Below are 17,852 nucleotides of genomic sequence, written 5' to 3'. Positions count from 1 at the left end.
GGTGTGGGGTGGCTGTAGGGGGGGCGTTGGGGGTGTGTGTGGGGTGTTGGGGGGGGTGCGGGCTTTGGGGGGGACGTGGGGGTGGTTGTTGAGGGGGTCTGGGCTATGGGGGGCTACGGGGGGGCTGTGGAGGGGGGTGGGGGTGGCTGTGGAGGGGTGGGGGCTATGGGAGGGTATGGGGGGGCTATGGGGGGGGGTCGGGGTTGCGTTGTTGGGTGGTGCGGGGGGGGGGCGTGGCCGGAGCGCGCGGCCTGGGCGCTCTTTGGCTGCGGCGCCCGCGCTCATTTGCATGTGGCGGGGGCTCCCCTGTCACGTGGCCGCGCGCGGGCCGGAGGGGGCGGGGGCGGAGGGGGAGGAGGGGGGGTGCAGACTTCCTGTTTGAGGTCAGCGCGGGGAGGGGAGGGAGGGGGAGCGCTTGGCGGAGCCTCCCCGCGGTCTGGCGCTGCCTGGCGGGGCTGTTGTCAGTTAGCAACAAAATGGCCGCGGTGGCAGCAGCTCTGCTCCTGAGGACGGCGGCGGCGGAGGCGGCGTCCCTGGCGGTGGTGGTGGCGGCGGCGGCGGTGGCGACGCGGAGGAGCGGGGGACCGGCCCGGCAGCACTGAGCCAGGCACCGCCTGCCTGCGAGCGGACGAGGCGAGAGCGAGCGGGAGGGACGGAGAGAAGCGCTGCGGTCCCCTCCACCCCCCCCCACCCCAACCCCCTCCCCAGCCTCCGCCAGCCAGCCCGGCTGACACACGGACTGCTGCAGCCCCCTGGGGAGACGCTGCGGCCTCGGCCCCCGGCCTCCCCTGCTACCCGCCTCCCCCCGGGGGTACGGGCGTCCGGGTCCCTGTCCCCAGGCTCGGGGCTCGGCAGCCGCAGCCTCCCGCCGCCCAGAGAGCCTGCCGGATCCCTCCGGAGGAGACGGAGAGAGCCCGCGGGATCTCCTCCTGCCCCCGGATCCCCTGTGCGAGCGCGGCAGACAGACTGTTGGGTTTCCCCACTCCCCCCGTCGCGTTCTCTCCCCCCCCTCCCTCTGTGAAAGACTTTGCTGGATCCTCCTCCTCGGATCCCCTCCCCGCGCTCGCTCCTTCCTGCGAGAGAGGCTGCCGGATCCTCCTCCTCCTCCTCCCGCCGGAGAGGCCGCTGGATCGCTCCGCTGGGGTCCCTGCCAGAGAGACGCGGATCCTCCTCCTCCTCCTCCTCCCCTGAGAGATTGCAGCGGCTCCGCCGCTCCCTGGAGCGAGAAACTCGGCGGGATCCTCCTGCCCGGAGCCCCATGTGAGACTCCGGATTCCCCCCCGTGGCTCCGTGGTGGGTTTTTTGTTTTGTGTTGTTGGGGTTTTGGTTTTGGTTGTTTTTTTTTTTGTTGTTGTTGTTGTGGGTTTTTTTTTTTTCTTGTGTGTTTTTTAGGGTTTGGTTTTCTTTTTTTTTTTTTTTTTTTTTTTTTTGAAGGGGAGGGATCCACCTTAAAACTATTTTCTGGATCCCGGTTTCTCTTTTTTTGATTTGCACTTTTTAAAACCCTCTCAGATGCTCCTCCATGTGGACTGAGAACCCATCAAGACACACACACGATAACTCATCTCGATCAACTCCAAATCCAGGCTTGCGTGGGTTTTGCTGCAACACGTAAAAGCAAACTTGTATTAAGACACACTCGTGCAAAAATTTAGCTGAGGACTTTTAAGGTGTATTTTTGTCTTGGTTTCTTGGTTTTTTGTTTTTTTTTTTCTCTCCTTTGCTTCACTGGAAATCAAAAGCGTGTTTTGGAATTGGAGCTGCTTTTGCTGCACTTCTCCGGGCTGGATAACACTGAAGCTCCTCGCTTTTCTACTTGGATAGTGTTTTCCTCTTGATCTGTTGGTTTTTTTTTTTTCTTCTCCTGTGTGGCAGACTTTTTTTTTCCTCGAGGGGGTAAAACAACGACGACGACAACAAAAAAAACTTAATTTTTTTGGCCGTGTGAGATTTTTTCGTATTTAGATTCGTGAAATTACGGGTACACTTACAAAAAAAAAAAAAAAAATCAAAAAACAAAAGGAAGCATTAAAATAAGAAAGGAACACGTCAGAAAGACCCCTACACGGTAGACAAAATACTCGCTTGTTTCCTCACAGCAAGACTGAGTCGAAAGCTGCCAAAGAGCCCTATAAAGAAAAGACTAAAAGGTAAGAAGGGGTAATAGAGCCTCTCTTAATCTGGGCATGGGAGAAGTTAGCAGTGGAAGAGATCTGCTAAGCCAGTGCATACCTCCTTAGTCCTCACAACTCCAAACCAGATTTTTTCTTTTTTTTCCTCCTACTTATTAGTCAGTGAAGCAAGCAACACCCTAAAACATCTCAAAATCTACTTATTTTGATCAGATACCTTTTCTCCTTTAAGCAGCTTGCCGGAATGTTTTTTTCGTGCAAGAATCGGGTATTTTTCGATATACCTTTTCCCGGTTCCGATAGCTGTTGTGCACAAAACAAGCGAACAGAGGTGCCATTTGTGTGTACGTTGTGCTATTAATGCAAACCTGTGTCAGATAGTACCGTGTGTGCTCGCTTTGTAACTTACACGTGTGAAAATTATTGTTGGAAATGATCCCGAGTCTGGAAAATGAGGGGTGTGAGTAGAGTCAGGAGTGCTGCTCTGCTGGGAGATGAGGCTCCAGCTTTGTCCTTCCGGGCTGCTTTGTGTTAAAAGTTATGATTTCTGGATTTTATTTTTTTTTTTTTTTTACTTCCCACCTCTTCCCTTCTCTCTCCCCCACGTAATGAGATTATGGGCAACTGCTGTAAATTTTCTCTGGAGTATTCAGAGAGATCTTCGTCTAAACATGTAAATCTCCGGGGGGAGAGAGAATATCAAGCAGTTTGTTTTAAACTTGCGACGCTGAAGGGGAAGAAATTAGCAAGAGTTAAGTTTTTAACCTGAGAAATCTTGAAACACTTAAGTTTATTAATTGTTTGAATCTTCTTTGTATCACAACTTCGTGTCAAAGGTTAATCTTCTTAATATGTAATTAGTTGAAGGTCCAATTAGGGGATTTACTGAACTCGATTCCATTTCCCCCCTTTTTTCCCGTTAAATTAAATACTGCTAGTCATACTTTGTGGCTTTTATTTTCTGCTACGACTTGAGCGTATCTGTGGGCAGGTATTTGTTAGATGAATAATACCAGCCAGTTTAAATTTAGAAATAATCTTCACGACGTCACACTTGTCTGTAGCAAATTTTTTCCTCGCTGTGCACGTATAGATATATCTGAGGAATTTACGCCTAATTTATATACTGAAATTTGCCCTGGACATTAGGCCAGTTAGGGTAATTAAAAATCCAATAAATCCCGCTGTTAGTGGGTGATGCAGAGCTTTAAATCAGGTGGCTCTTGGTGGTGCTCTGTGGCCCTGAGGACAATGCCAGCCCCGAGGAGCAGGAGAACATCTGCACTGCTGTTGGGTTTTGCTGCGGAATGAAGTCATGGCTTGAAAAGCTCGCCCTGATTACACACGGTGGGTGGGTGGGTCCTCTGGATTCACCTCCAACTAAGAATTAAAACGCAGTTTCCTGACGGATATTCCTTCCCGATCGCTTGAAGAAGGTAGTGGAGGGGTAGACGCTGCCTCTCGATGCTTTTCCCCCCCCTGTGTTTTCCAAGGAAGTAGTAGGTGGCTTGCACTGGGTGCCACCTCTGCTTAGCAAATCACGTAGTTTTTCCATAATTGCGGTGCCTGAAATTCCGGAAGCCCTCGGAATATCTGTCAGGTTACTCCAATGTGTGATTTGGGAAACTCAAAATGGAACCTGCCCCCGGATGTAGTGTTCTGGCTCTTTCAGCTTCTGGAATTATTTCTTAAACGTGAAAGCTTCAATGTCAGACTTGTGTACATACAAATAGCGAGAAAAATTGCTTTTGTCTGCGGGAGGCTTGCTCCCTGGTTTAGAGCATCGAGGTTGCTTTTTGGGGTAGGGATTACAGAGGCTGTGTTATCCTTGCTGCTTTGGAATCGGTGACAACTAGGTCTAATAAATCAGATTAATTTGAACTTTTTGTTTGTAGTGGACATGGCTGTTCAAGGGGACTAGCAGTGGTGTAATAATGCCTTTCCTTGCTTTGTCCTGGTTTTCTAAGGAGAAGGAATCTTTTCAGTTACCTGACTAGCATGGCATGGAGCTTGAGAAAACCAGAGGGTCTCAGCTCAGCCCTTGATGAGCAGGTGCTGCCAGCAGGAAAGCTGCTGGAGCCGAGGGGCAGGGCTTGTTTCAGGGCAAGAGTGATGTTTATCAATACTAGGGGCTGTATTTTAGGCAAAATTCTGTACTTTGGATGGAAGCTTGTTTCTAATAATATTAAAAAAAAAAAGCAAAAAGGGCACATTAACTTGTTTATTTACAGCTCTTCTGGATTGCAGTATAAAATACTCTAGACTTTAATAATATTTCTGTTTTTTCTTTATGTGAATTCTCATATTTAAGCATTGGCATCCATCAGGGTGAAAGCTGACCTGAGCATGTTTGTGGATGCTGCTGTGTCTGTTTCAACATGGATTGTTTTGTAATTGGGCTGTGATTGTTGCAGGGTGTTAGCCTCACCTACTAAAAATGTACTGGTGGGGAGCTCTGTGCCATTTCTGTCCTACTACAAAGCATGGTGGAATTTACTCTGGGATGCTGCCTTTGAGTCTTCATTTGGTGTGAAGAAGCATTTGGTAACTTTGTCCTCTTGTCCTGGCATCTTTACATTTTTCAAAATCAGTCTCTGATCACCTGTGAATGGGATGAGGTTTATTTCATCTGCTGTTGCAAAGCCTGCTTGTTAGGATGAATGAAAAATCCACCTCTCTGGCTTAATTTTTTTTTTCCCAGGTTTTGTCTTTCCTGTTGAAGCAACAAGCTATGCTTCTGATGACTTTTGAGGTTCTTCCCTGAGGTTTAAGTTAAGGAAGTTATTTCTATCCTTTTTTTGTTTGCACAAGCTTTTTAAGGCTTGGAAAAATAATAGAATGAAATTTGCCTTGATGTGAGAAATAGCATGATTTGGCATAAGAGTACTTTTAATTTGAATATTTTTTTTTTTGGTGTTCTCAAAGTTCCCAAGTTCCATAGCTGGAGCTGCAGCAAAACAGGGTGAAGGTAAAGGTTTTGTCAAGCAGGGGCTGTAATCTCTGTCTTCAAGTAAATTCTTGCTGGAGGGCAACCTTATAAAAAGTCTAACTTTAAATTAGTCTGGAAATAAACCTTATTTTTCTGGTTTTAGTTCATTCAGGATAACCAGGGAATTTTATTCATTTAAATCCAGGATTTTCTGCCTGCTGGTTCCTCAAAACGAGCCTTACAGCCCTTTCAGACACCTTCTCTCTCAGCCGTTTTAACTTGGTTCCGAAAAGCCCGATAGCAGCAGCTTTTACTTTCAGTTTTAGCTGTTGAGACTTAAGCAAGAGTGGTGGATGTGGGAACGGGGAACATGTTAACTTAGCAGCTGGCATTGCTGAGATAAACATGCGCTTTTCCAAATGCTGTCATCTGGCCCCTTTCCAAAGCAAGGCGAAGGAGGAGGTCAGGGGTGGAGCCATCCTTTGCTTCAGTAAAAAGAGCCTTTCATTAGGGGAGAATTGTTAGATAGGCTTGACTCCCAGAACTGCAGCTTTAAAAATGGCCAAACCTTGGCTAAATAAACAAAATAAGCTCTGTTGATGGCTTGTATCTCTGCAGGTTACTGTGCTGCTGCCTTTAAAGCTAAAATGTAGAATCCATATTGCTGCTGCTTTTATAAAATCTGTGCTTTATATTGGACTCCAACACGAGAACTGATTAAAAATTGATCGTCTTTGGTTTCAGTAGAGATGTGCAACACAAAAGTGCTATTGTTTTAATTGTTTAAAATTCAGATTACAAGATAATGGTAATACCATTAGAAGGTTTCCCTTTGGCCCAGAAGCTGCAGGTAGGAGCCTGTCAATCCCTTAGTATTAAAGATGAATGATAAGGAAACCTCTTAAATGGCTGTGACGCTGCAGTCTGGCCAATTTGGGATCAGCTGATATCTTCTGGTGATAATGGTTTGAGGTTTTCAGCTGTATTATGAAGATACCATCCAGGGCAAATAGTATTTAGAAGAGAAGTGTCCTTTATTGAATGGGGAGATGATCTAGAAGTGGCAGTAAATTACATTACTAAATGATCTATGTGCTTTGCACAGTCTCTTAACAGGTAAATGCTAGTGGTAAAATGAAAGGTGGTTATTCTTAATGTCTGAAAGCAGAGGAATCAAACTATTGTTTGAGCCTCCTTTAGGAATCTGAGCTATTCATGGAAAATTTTCTACAAAAAGCACGGTTTGGTTTTACATCTTAATTAGGAGCTGTAGAGGTACTTATTTTATAATTACTTAGTCATGATTAATTTCACTGTGGATTCTGATACAGTTGTTTTTTCTGAAACTCACTAGGTGCAGTTTCCCAGCTGGTCACCCAATTGTTTTAAAACCACCTTCATGAGTTGAAAATGTCTGAATTTGATAATAACAATAAGTTCCTCTGGCACAGAATAGTTACAGTGCCCCCTAAGATTGTATCAGCAATATGTCACTTGCATAAAATGCAGCAGTACTTTAAAATACGCAGCTGATTCTTTTTTATTATTATTATTTTTCAAATTTCATGTATCTCTTCATCCCAATATAAAAGCTGCTTTCACCAAAGACATCTGGGAAAAAATAGCTGTTCCTAAGTCTTCTGGTTCAGGGTGCCAAGCATCAAAAATCTGGGTTAATTTTGGTTTTAGCCCCGGCTATGAATTAGCACTGTAATTTTTCAATGTTGAGGGCTTGAATTTAGTTGTAATTCAAGCTCATAAAATATCAGAAGCTTTGCTGGTAGTGAGCTCTGCTTTCTGGAGCTCTTCCCCGTGGGTTTCCAGCTAAGGATGGCTTGAGAGTGAGAACAGTTATCTGTGCTGCAGCAGTGATGTTTTATGGCTGGATGCCCAGATTGTCTGGCTTTGCACACAGCTTTATAGTTTGCCTTTGAGGGCTGTGGAGGTGGAAGTCATTTGTAATAAACAGCTATCTGCAGCTTGCTTTTTCTCGGGTTTGAAATGTGCATCCATTTTAAAAAAAATTGCAAATGGGGTGCACATTGACTTCAGTTTCAATCAGAAAATCAGAAGCTCACCTATGAGAAGTGTTAACAATTGCTTACTGCTTTTTATTAAAAATTGCCAGTATTCATCCCCTGGCTATTAGGGCTTTTTTAGCAGTAAGCTCTGAATTGTGAGAGAATGAGACTTTTTTTTTTTTTTTTTTTAATTTGAGAGAAAGATTGACTTGTCAAATCGATTGGCATCCTTTGTGGTAATTAAACCCCAGAGAAAAATATGTTTATAGGTCTCAAAATAGTTATCATGCAGCTACCAGCCATAGGCTCATTTAGGAAAAGATAACAACACCACCACCCCCTCCACTGCAAGAAAAAATCCACCCTGGGCTATGAAGTGTTTAGAGTCTGCCTGTGGGGGTTTTCCTGAGGCTGAGCCATTCTTCTCCCTCCCCCAGCTTCTCCACAGTGGGGTCTGTGCATGTTTTCCCGTGATGACTTTCAGAAGGGATAGTGGCAAGTGCCTTTGTTATGATCTTGCAGTTTCCTAGAATGGCATATCTGGTTTTTGGTTCAATGTGTTGTTTTCCTGCCTTTTTTCCCCTTCCTGTGTTCTGTCTGCATGCTCTCTGCTTGAACTTCAGGTTTTTTCTCTCATACTGCCTTTGAAGGCTTCCTGATGAGAAGTGGGAGAGCTTTTTTGCTTTGTTTGGGGGGATACAGAATACTCAGAGGCTTGGAGCCCATTCTGGGTGGTCAGTATATACACATATTGATTGTTAGGTCCAACTCACTTCTGCCAAGTCTATTTTAAGCTCAGCAGATATCTGTGTTGTGTCAGCTCTGTTGTGCTCTAGTCTGGGATTCTCAGGTCTCTCAGTTCTTTGGGATTCCATGGCTGATGCTAAACAGTAGCTGGTTACTGGTAAGCAGTTCAGTGAGGATGCAAAAAACCTGATCAAACAAACCCCCCAAAATGTACATATACACAATATATGGATTTTTATTTTGCTATATTTTCTAGCAAGGTCATTAAAAGAAGAGCACAGGCAGTAGTATTTGGTATTGCTTATGTTTTTGCTTGAACTCAATGTATGTTCATAACATCTGAGAGAAGATTTGGGTACTGAAGATGGTATTTCATATGGAATGTAAAGATGAAAACTTTACTAGCACTGCAAAGAGCTGTTGGCTATGAGGATTCCTCATTACCTCTTTGCTACCATCATTCTATCTGTGGTTATGCACTTTCCTCTACTCTCAATGTTTTTAATGCATTACATAAGCTTACTTAACAAATAGGAGATTTGCTTCCAATGATTCTGTTGTTTGATTTCCTGCCCCCTCCCCCCCCATTTTTTCAGCTTTGAAATGGATGCTTCATTTGAAGTTTCTCTTGTTTCCTGGCTGTGTAAAGAAAGATGTTACAATCTAATCTAATCATGCAAATCTAATCATTTTTAGCCCCTCATGGTGTCATGGCTGTAATACCATAAGTGTGTAGTATTCATTCTTGCTTTGTGATGCTGCAAAAAAAATTGCTGTTAATTAAAAATAACCTAGTGGCATAAGAATGCTCATCACATCTGCTCATAACATACCTCTTCATCTTCCTGCTTATGAAACTGGTTTCTCTTTCTATAGCATTAGCTGATGTAAACTCTAAAGAGGTATATGTTTATCTCTTCAAGCTTTTAAAAAAATGGAAAATGCAGCATCTTCTGATAATGAAGAGCAGCTTGGTGGTAGCAATCTAGATGCTATCATTTTCTAGTGTGATCATGATAAAATATTTGTCTGATCCAGATGTGGAAATCAACTTGGCCTGTCTCTATTATAGAATTACTGCTCTTGAGGAAAGTCTCTGTGCTGTTTCAGGTGAGAGATGTTAAATAGGACATAGTGGAGCTTGAGAGATGTGCATTTTTTACTTTTTCTATTCTTCTAATCAAACTTTTAGAAATCCTTCACTTTTGAAAAGCATGACCCGAGTGAATTAAGTCTCCCTGGACACCAGCAGTCCCTTACCTAGTGCTGTCAGTCTTTATTGTGCTACCACACTTGCATGTGGTTATTGAGTAAAGCAATGGTTCTGCTGGGTGGATGCTTACATAATTATTTGCTTTAGAACATAATTATTTGCTTTAGAAAGACCCTCTGCTTTTTTTTTTTTTTCCCTTTTTATTTTTTTTTTTCCTCTTGTATTTGGGAAGGTGAAATGTTCATCACAAATTTCTGGGTGAAATATTGCAAACCCCCATGTGTTTGTAGTAAGTAACCCAGAGTGATAGATGTAATCTGTTTTATCTGCAACAGTGATAGTCTCCTCTAACCCCATCCATCCCCCATCTTTCTTATCAGTAAAAGGTCATCTTTCTGGAATTCTGTCTGCATCTACTGATCTGATAATATCCTGGGAGACATTTTGGGTATATTTCTGAGAATATTTTCTCTTCTGGGCATTTCGTGGGCTTAACTGAAGGCATAAAACAGTTATTACAAAGATCATAATTGATCCTAAACTGGTTTCCAAAATGGTATTTACTGCAGCTGGTTACTATGGAAAGTGAAGTGGAGGAAAGGGAACTTGGAAACCTGATGAACTGAATGGGAATAAGGATTACTTTTTCAGCAATGCAGAGTTAATCCTTTAAACTCTGCTTGATTTGTGGAGGGAAGGGTGCTAGCTCTGACCTTTGTTTCCTTTGGTATTCTAGAATAGAACAGTCTTTCTGAATTCTGTGGTTTCAGTTTCCATCCTAAAGATAGGTGCAGAGGAATATAGGGATTTCTTATATGACTTAAATTAATGGTGATTAATTTTCAGAACATCATTGCAGCTGGAGATGCAGTAGAACAAAAACTAAGTTACCTCAAATATATTATTTTGAAGTTGCATGTAATGATCGTGACAGGCAGCATTTTGAATTTTGTGGTTAAACACTACAAGTATGTAAAAAGTGAACAAAACAAGTAGATTTTTTTCCATTTCTATTTAAACTTTCACATGTCTGCAGTGCACAACTTTTAGTACAGTTCATTAATCTATAGTATGTTTTGTCTTCCTTGACTCGGATCAAATTTGGTGTTAACCTCCTGCAGAGAATTCCAGGGCCCATGACATTTTATTGTGACTCTTGATTAGCTCACCAGGGTTCCTGCTAAGAATTCTTCTTTCATTCATTTGATAAATTGAATTCCCTATTCACAGTGCCTTTAAATAGAATGGTATTTGGAAAACTTGAAGAAAAAACCTGAATGTTCAATGAGCTCACTCAGCAAATTTTAAAACGCAGGAATAGTAAATTATGGGTTTGTGTGTTCTGAAATCTTTAAAAAGAATAAACACTTTACAGAAAACAGAAGTCTTCATATCCCCTGTGAATTTATTTCCCTTGTGGTTTCTACAATAAGGAGTTGGTATCTGTTTTCCCTTTTTCATCTTACATTGCTTTGTTGTGTCGGGAGCTCTGCATTCCTCCAACTTATGGCTGTATCTGGGAGCAGGTATAATTTAAACATTCTGACCTCTCTACATCACCAGGGAGAATCTTTTTTTTTGTTGGTTTTTTTTGTGTTTTTATTTTTTTTAATACCTGTAACTCCTCAATCTGTGTTTCTCTCCCTGAGACTCTGGGCTCTGGGGCTGCAGCAGTGTCCTGCACCTGGGTTCTCAGGTGCCACTTGCCAGTTACAGCTGGAGATCTGGGTACTGAAATGGCAGGGGGATGTCATCTTCCTTGAAGCTGGTTTCTGCAGGCTTCTGCCACACATCTGAAACAATTTTAATACCATAGGAAAACTCAAGCTGGAAGGGACCTCGGGAGAACATCTCAGCTCTGTGTTTAAGCCGAGTGACATGTGCATGTCTGGTAACGTGTCTGCTACTCACTGTGTTGCTGAGATGTGTTGGTTTTATTCTTAGACACAGTTTTCCTGCCTGTGGGCTGGAGTGAAGGCAGTGCAGATGCTTTTTTCTACTGTGCCTGTGGCAGGAATGCTACCTAAAGGAGAGGTATTTCTTCCAGAGCTCGCCTTCCCTGCCTTTTTAGTTACAGTGGAGCCACTCAGGAATGTGGCAGTGGATGGTACAGCTGTGGCTGCTGGGTGCCTTTTGTTGAGGATGCATTGGCACCACCTTCTCCCCAGGATAAGTAGAAAGCCACCATCATATACATTTGCTTTCAGCATCATCTCTGCTGCCTGCTTTTTGAGTCTGTAGGTTGTGCCATGTAGCATGAGCTGTGTGAGGGTACCAGCCTGGTCTTCAGCTCTTACAATGGGCAAGTTGCTGTGTGGCAAAACATCCTGTGTGGCTCTTACTCCTGTTCCACTATCACAAAATCATCTGGGTTGGAAAGGACCTCTGAGATCATCAACTCCAACCCTTAATCCACTCCCCCCGTGGTTCCCAGCCCATGGCACTCAGTGCCACATTCAGTCTCTTCTTAAAAACCTCCAGGGATGGAGAATCCATCCCCTCCCTGGGCAGCCCATTTCCTGGCCTCCTACTTGGCAGTGTCCCTGGGCAGCTGTCCCAGGAAGCAGTTGCTCTCTCCTCTGACATGTTCTTCAAAGCCAGCTGAGTAATTTGAGCCAGAAACTTGTCCATAGGTTGCTCCTGCTTCTAGGTCAATTGGTGGGTGATACTTGGTTGAACAATTTGTCAGTGTGAGGCTTTGCCTCCGTTGGCACAGGGCTGTTATCATCTAAGTAGCTGCAGATATAAAAATAACAAATGTACTATCTGGAAAGAGACAAACTTGCTGGGCTACTGGATTCCAAAGCTGTTTTCCTTTGTGTGTTAAGTCCTAGGAAGACTGGAGAACTCTGGACCAGATGCTACAGCAACTGCTGGTAAATATCATCAGTGCTGTGAAAGTGAATCTGCACTCTTCATGGTGTGTAGCTCAGTTTTCCAAGAGAGGAGTCTGTCCATGTTTGCTGGGGGAGATGTTGTTTATAGCCTATTTCTTGTTGCTTGTATAGCATTCTTTGAGGGGTGAATGTAACGCAAGCCTTTTGCAGTTATTGTTAATTGTGTTTGGGTTTTCTGTATTGTTTTTATTATTATTTGTTTGGGTTTTTGTGTGTATTTGGTTTGGATTTTTTTGGTTTGTTTTTCTTAGCAGGCTGAGGGTGTAAATGCTGGTATGCTTTGTGCCTGAAAATTATCCAAGGGTGAGGTTTTGTGTGCAGTGCTCTACCCTGTAGCTGGATTTCCCTACCAACCACTTCAGTTGCACCTGAATCTGGAGCCTGTGATAGATTGCAGAGAGCTCTGCAGAGAGCAACCCCTCCACCAAAGAGGTGCTGTACCTGTGGGACAGGAGTTTCACCTTTAAGCAAACCCTCTGATTGTTTTAAGTCACTGTGTTTTGATGGAATTATGTAGGAGCAACAGCTTTATTCCATTTCAGTAAAACTCCACTGGATGATGTGCTCCAAGGGTGTTCAACCCTAATGCTTTCCTTCTGCAAGTGAGTATTCAGCACAGGGGGATCACCTGGAATGGGGAATTATGGCTGTCAGGTCCTCTGCACTGACAGTTTTGCTCTGCCAGGCCACTCATAGAATCATAGAATCACAGAATGGGCTGGGTTGGAAGGGACCTCAGAGCTCATCAAGTCCAACCCTTGATCCACTCCCCCCGTGGTTCCCAGCCCATGGCACTGAGTGCCACATCCAGGCTCTTTTGAAATATCTCCAGGGATGGAGAATCCACCCCTTCCCTGGGCAGCCCATTCCAATGGCTGATCACCCTCTCCAGAAAGAAATTCTTTCTAATGTCCAACCTAAACCTCCCCTGGCACAACTTGAGACCTCTTGTGCCCTCTTGTCTTGCTGAGGGTTGCCTGGGAAAAGAGCCCAACTCCCCTCTGGCTCCAACCTCCTTTCAGGGAGTTGTAGAGAGTGATGAGGTCTCCCCTGAGCCTCCTCTTCTCCAGCCTCAACACCCCCAGCTCCCTCAGCCTCTCCTCATAGGATCTGTGCTCGAGTCCCTTCACCAGCTGGGTTGCCCTCCTTTGGACCTGCTCCTGTTGGTCTGCACTGCTTGGTAATGAAGATGTAACATCCACCTCCTGAAATGTTCTCCTTAGTACTCCAGTCCTCTCATTAGTCTGCCATCTGTCTCTGGTAACAATCCAGGAGAAAGTGAACAAAAGGAAGACTGGAGATGAAAACAAAAAAACCTAAAAACCCAACAGACACACACTGGGACTTGGGCACTGCTCAAATATGGATTCTTCAAACTTCAGATGTCTGATTTACCACTTACAGTTTAAATGTCTTCTTAATTTATAAAGGCTTTTTCTTCTTCAGTTTCATTTCTTGCTTCTAATGACTGGTAATCAACCAGCAGAGGCTCAGACAAGGCCAGGCCAGGGTGCTTGTGGAAAAAATCTTGAATTGAATGAGAGTAACTCTCTAGTCTTGCTGTGTGTTCTCATCTCATTTACTTCAGAACTCTTTTATCTTGTATAAAGTGAGGTCACAATAAGTTAACAATGGGTGGATTGGAAACCTCTGACAAGAGTTTAGGTCGTGCTGTAAACAGTCTGAGAGGTCTGGCCAGTGTTTTGTTGTTCTTTACCCAATAATCCAGAATGACATGTGAAAAACACTGTGTACTGCTGCTGGAGAGGCAGCCTGGAGACAAGGTGTGCAACACAGGTACTCTTTTTCTTCTAATCATGGAAGTTCTATTTTCCAGGTCGTAAGAGCAAGATTATTAATCCAGTCTCTGGGCAACCTAAAATCTTCCTGCAGTTTCAGGAAGCTATTTTAATTAAACATGCTGCTTTTCACATCCCATTCTCAACTAATGGTGTAGTGTTCCTGGGTGTCTTTAAACGTGAGCTACATTCTGCTTCTGCACAAATTTCAGTAGTGAATGAAGTTGTCTGAACATGTCTTGCACCTTAGTCAAGTGTGATTTAAAGAAAGCCTGGAAGGGAGAATTTAGGGATTAAGTCTAATCTCTCACAATTACAGGCAGCAGTAGAGAAGGGTCCACAGAGCAGCTTAGACCTGAAGATACCTACCAGTGCTCTGTGACAAATCAAATTAATAAAAATATAAAAGAAGACTTAAAGCCACAGCTGTATGGTGCAGTAAAAGGAAAGATCAAGGGCAAGAGTAGTATTAGTGGTCACTTCAAGATAAGTTGACCAGATAGTGGGAGCATCAGAGTACCAGGCCCACGGCTGTTCCCAGTGGATTATATTTTGATGTTTCAAGGTAAGGGAGGAATCCCCTGTCAAGACAAATAATGTGTTAAGAAGTGACAAGTGCAGGACAGGAGCATAATCTGGCAGCTAGAAACCCCAAAGCATGGGATTAATAAATTATAAATTGAGGTCAAACAAAGACTCTCAGCAAACTTGGTTTATGACTCCCTATAGGAACAAATTTTGCACCCAAACTTTGCCATTTGCTGTGGTTCTGGAGTGCCATCCATCTTCTGCTGATTCTTTATGGTAATCTGTAATGACTTAGACACAATTGTTCTTATGGTAAATTACATCAGTCCCAGCCTGTAGAAACACATCTAATTTCTCTTGGGACTTCTTAAGCTGTTCTTAGTTGTGCTGGCCTGATTTCCTATTTGAAATGCTAGCAAAACATTTAGTTGCAGCTAGTTCTTCCTTCCCAGATTTGGGGAAAAGGCACTGAGGTTGAGTTTCACACATTTGGTGATTCTTGTGTGGAGCTGAGTTCACCATCCATCCCTTTGGGGTGAAAAAGCCAGAATGCAGCATCACAGGAGTTGGTGGTAGAGATCCTGCTTTTTCTGCCCCTGCCACCAGCTTGGAGCAAAGCCTCCCTGTGCAGGGAAGAGCTCTGTGAAATCCCTCTGGGAAGCTGTCATCATCTGGGGGCTCAGCACGGGTTCAGATGGTTCTTGGCCATCTGTTCCCAGCTGACCTCTTTAGGGAAGGCTAAAGCAGCAAGAAAAGTCCTATCACTTCAGCCCTCCTAGAGTCATCTGTCAGTGGTCTCCCTTTCCCACTGAGTATCAAAACTAGTATTTGCTCTTGTTTATTAGTGGGTATTAAAGGTTGTTTTATAGTTACTTATATGCACAATGCTAACTGGTTGGTTTTGGTCTTCCTCGTTTTTGTCCTCATGTGTTTGTGCTGAGGTTTTTTTGTTGGGTGGTTGGTTTTTTGGGTTGGTTTTTTTTTTTTCAATACTGATTTATTTGACCTAGTTTTGTGTGCTTCTTTCTATTTTGAGGTGATTGGAGGGTCTGTAATGAGGGACCAGCTTGACTCGTGTTGATTCATAGCTGAGCCTCGATACCAAGGGAAAAAAGCTGGCACTTCTTGAAGTCACACCAGCTCCTTGCCTGCACCAGTGTTTACTCTAGAAAGGTCACAGAGAGCTGGGCCAGATAAGGATGAGGTAAAAAACCAAAATTAGCCATAGGCAGATGTGGACTTTTTGTTTATCTGTTGTAGTTGTGAAGACAAGGACTGATGCTGATACGGTGACCACTTGCTTTGTGTACTATTCCTTCTATACCCTACAGTATCTGGATTCTTTAGATTTTTGCAGCTTCCAAGGACCAATTCCTGTCTCTCCCTGTGTGACAGGTTTTTCAGTTGTCCTGAAACCTGCCTTGCCAGGATTCACTACTCTTCATTTTGTTACTTTTTCATTCCATTTCATTGCCACCCCTCAGGCTGCTTTTCTGCCTTCATGATCTCAGCCACTTGTTTCTTACCATTTAGAATCAAATCTCAAAGAACTTACAGTAACTTTTTTTCCCTAAATTCTATTTGGAACTGTATGATACTGGATTTTGAGAACTCTGTAGATGGTTACTTGGTGTTCCATGTTTATGCTGTCCAGATCCTCTTTTATCACATGTGTGGCACTCCTACTTCCTTCCAAAAAACCCTCTCAGCCTCCTTTTGTAGCCTGCTTTGGGGTGATAATTTGTCAGTTCCTTAAAATTCTTTTTTGAAGAATTTGGACATTTTCCCCTCTCATCATCATTGTGAGGGAAAACATCTGATCAGGAATGTGTGATGCCCTGGTGTGTGGTGGAGGGGGTCAAAACCTGAGCAGTACTTAAGCAATTAGAGGCAATCTCTAGGATTTCTGTCAGCAACAGCAACTTTCACAGCCAGCAAGGGAGGTTTTTCCAGCATAAAGTAGGATGTGAATTAGAGGAACAAGATTCTACAATTAAGCTATGGGAGCTACTCTTTTGTTGGCTTAAACAAGGCAATGACATCTGTAGACCAAGATTCAGAATGCTGGATTGTGTTGGTATTCCAAGCAGTTATCCAGTGTGGAAAAGCCTTCAGTGTCTTAAATATACACCAAAAAAACTCATTAGATGTTAGTTTTGGGGCTGTGTCACATCAGGGACAAGAGAGCCAGGGCCCTGTGTGTCAGCTATTGCAGGGACTTCTGTACTATAAACCACTGTAGGGCTGAAAACCTTGCATGTAATAACACAGACAGACTCTGCTTGAAGTTTAGGAATGTGATATTCCCAAAAGACACATTGCAAAATCTTGTTAGAATGTCACATCACTGCTAATTCAAATTACCAGCTGTGACTTCAGATGTGAAAGCAATCCAGTGGCTGATACCAACAAGAAAACTGAATGTCTTGGCTTAAAAAAATCAGTATATGTTGGTTTTTGGTGTTTTTTTTTAGGGGGTTAATAAGCCTTTGTGCAATAGGCACTGTTAGAATAGAGCCATAGTTCTAAAGTTTCTCTGACCATGAGCTGTCTTTTCTGTTGCTTTCCTATCTAGAGAAAGCTTCTAAGAATGTGTACTAGAAAAGTAACTTTGCTTTAGGTTTGGATTTAATAAGCTAATTGCAATCTTTAAAAACAGCTCTTGATACTCTAGTAAGACTTTTTCCTCTCTGCTCAGAAAAATCCCTTAGGATTTTGATACACAAGATCTGGATGGATGAAGAAGGCAAATTCCTACAAGGATACTCTAAGATGCTTCTGTTTTAAATCATATGAGCTTTGTATTCATAATTTTTTTAGTGTATTTCCTGTAATAAAGAATAAATTAGAAGTAAACCTGCAACATATGCCTTTGACAACATAAACTTTATATAGCAGTGTTTTGTTTTTTTTTCCTTTTGTTTTACTTAGATGACTAATTTCTGCCTAGAAATGACAGCAAGAGTTGCCATCTGAGAGGCCACTTGGAGCTTTATTTCTATTTTAAGCCTATTTAAAGCACATGTATTCAGAAGTGTCATTATGTAAATCAGTTATGAAAATTGAACTCTGTTAAAAAATGTGGTATCATTTTCTGAGTTAATTTGAGGCTATTTTCAGCTTGGAAAGAAAAAAAAAAATAACCAAAACAACCCAAACTCACAACCAAAACCAAGCAAGTTTCCCCTAGGAGTGGCACCTCTGCCTCTTATATTGTAATGGATAGGATAATATGGTAATAAAATAAGATTTTTTTTTAATGGAGCAAAATTCTGAGAAAATCATCTGACCTTGAGTTACCTGCACAAGGGAGGGAATAACATCAGTGCTTGGGAAATGTCAAAGCAATCAGCTTTAGAGGACAGAAAGACCAGAAATAGAGAAGTTCATAGTGGAGTCCAATGTAAGGGGTGAGACTTTAGCAGTGATAAAAGGTACTCAAAAGAAAAAAAAAAAAAAGCCCTAAGAAGAAAATTGAGAAGTATATACTTTCATAGATTCAATAAATTCTGCAAATTTAGTGAAGTGCTGGTGATGTATTTTGGTTGGTTTGGGGTTTAAGGATTGTTGTTTGGGTTTCTTTTTT

At 42.9% G+C, this 17,852-nt stretch overlaps 1 protein-coding gene across 23 annotated transcripts in view; it reads left to right on the top strand.

The window, feature by feature from the left end:
* Window positions 1-1,151: 1,151 nt before the first annotated feature.
* Window positions 1,152-17,852, top strand: part of TNRC6C (trinucleotide repeat containing adaptor 6C) — a 100,710-nt gene continuing 84,009 nt past the window's right edge. For 22 of the 23 annotated variants that reach the window (XM_071764296.1, XM_071764293.1, XM_071764289.1 and 19 more), the window contains exons 1-2: window positions 1,152-1,293; window positions 1,513-2,150. The gene's annotated coding sequence lies outside the window, so the exon portion shown is untranslated. The remainder of the gene's footprint in view (window positions 1,294-1,512; window positions 2,151-17,852) is intronic. The other variant, XM_071764272.1, reaches the window with a different exon arrangement.

Source organism: Heliangelus exortis, chromosome 20, assembly GCF_036169615.1.
Source record: "Heliangelus exortis chromosome 20, bHelExo1.hap1, whole genome shotgun sequence".
In the NCBI taxonomy this organism is placed as follows: domain Eukaryota; kingdom Metazoa; phylum Chordata; class Aves; order Apodiformes; family Trochilidae; genus Heliangelus; species Heliangelus exortis.
Note: the sequence above shows the minus strand (reverse complement) of the source record. Positions and strands in the feature narration are given on the sequence as shown.